Source organism: Schistocerca cancellata, chromosome 1 (genome assembly GCF_023864275.1).
Source record: "Schistocerca cancellata isolate TAMUIC-IGC-003103 chromosome 1, iqSchCanc2.1, whole genome shotgun sequence".
NCBI classification, from domain to species: Eukaryota; Metazoa; Arthropoda; class Insecta; order Orthoptera; family Acrididae; genus Schistocerca; species Schistocerca cancellata.
In genome coordinates, this window is record NC_064626.1 from 335,264,380 (window position 1) to 335,265,357 (window position 978).

At 45.3% G+C, this 978-nt stretch overlaps 1 non-coding gene across 1 annotated transcript; it reads left to right on the top strand.

Moving 5' to 3' along the window:
• The first annotated feature begins 691 nt into the window (after positions 1–691).
• On the top strand, positions 692–766 carry Trnat-cgu (transfer RNA threonine (anticodon CGU)). Its single transcript has one exon. It is a non-coding gene; the product is annotated as a tRNA-Thr (tRNA).
• Positions 767–978: the final 212 nt, after the last annotated feature.

The window sequence follows — 978 nt, forward strand, 5'->3', positions numbered from 1 at the left end:
GAAAATCTGCTTGTTAGGGTTCAAGCTTTCTGTCTCCTGGTACAACGGACACAAGGGATCTTTGAGAGACTTGCGGCAGGACTTCCTTTTCCGTTGCAACAAATCCAGTGAGACTAGCGGTCGTCACTTTGAGCGATTACTATGAGGTAAGCTGTATTGTGCAGTATGTACTGTTTATGTCCCTAAGACAATAAATATATATTTCCAACCATTGGATACCTATCTCATTATAATCGTTGTGGATCCACTATCACCAATTTGATCCGATAGGATTGAGATACCAATTAGATTAGAAGCCTACAACTTAATGTACATCGAAGAGCCAAAGAATCTAGTACACGTGGCTAATATCATGTAGAGCCCGAGCAAAAACGCAGAAGCGTCAAACACGACAAACGTTTGAAGTGTACTGATATGGACACGGTGTCTGTTCTTTCGGACCTATCCGAAAGAAAGACACCATATCCATATAAGTATATAGTTCTGGCAACACCGGCGATGACCTTCTTCTTCTACGCGGATGCACACGTATTCCCCGAACGCTTACGGGACTCGGAAAGCATGTCTTCCACGAGTAATGAGTGTGTTGGAATGGGACACTACGAATTTAGTGTGTGGACATACAAGGTGAGAATTTGGGTCTCGCGGGAGGCGTGAGCGATATAGTCCCTGCAGTCGCGCTATGCTCTGTGCACTCGATGGCTCAGATGGATAGAGCGTCTGCCACGTAAGCATGAGATCCCGGGTTCGAGTCCCGGTCGGGGCACACATTTTCACTTGTCCCCGTTGATATATATATCAACGCCCATTAGCAGCTGGAGGTATTAATTTTATTCGAAATGTCTGAAGTAGTGCTAGAGCGAACTGACACCATGAATCCTGCAGGGCTTTCCTTAAATCCGTAACAGTACGAGGAGATGGAAGTCTTTTCTGAACAGCACGCTGCAAGTCATCCCAGCTATGCTCAATAATCTCTAT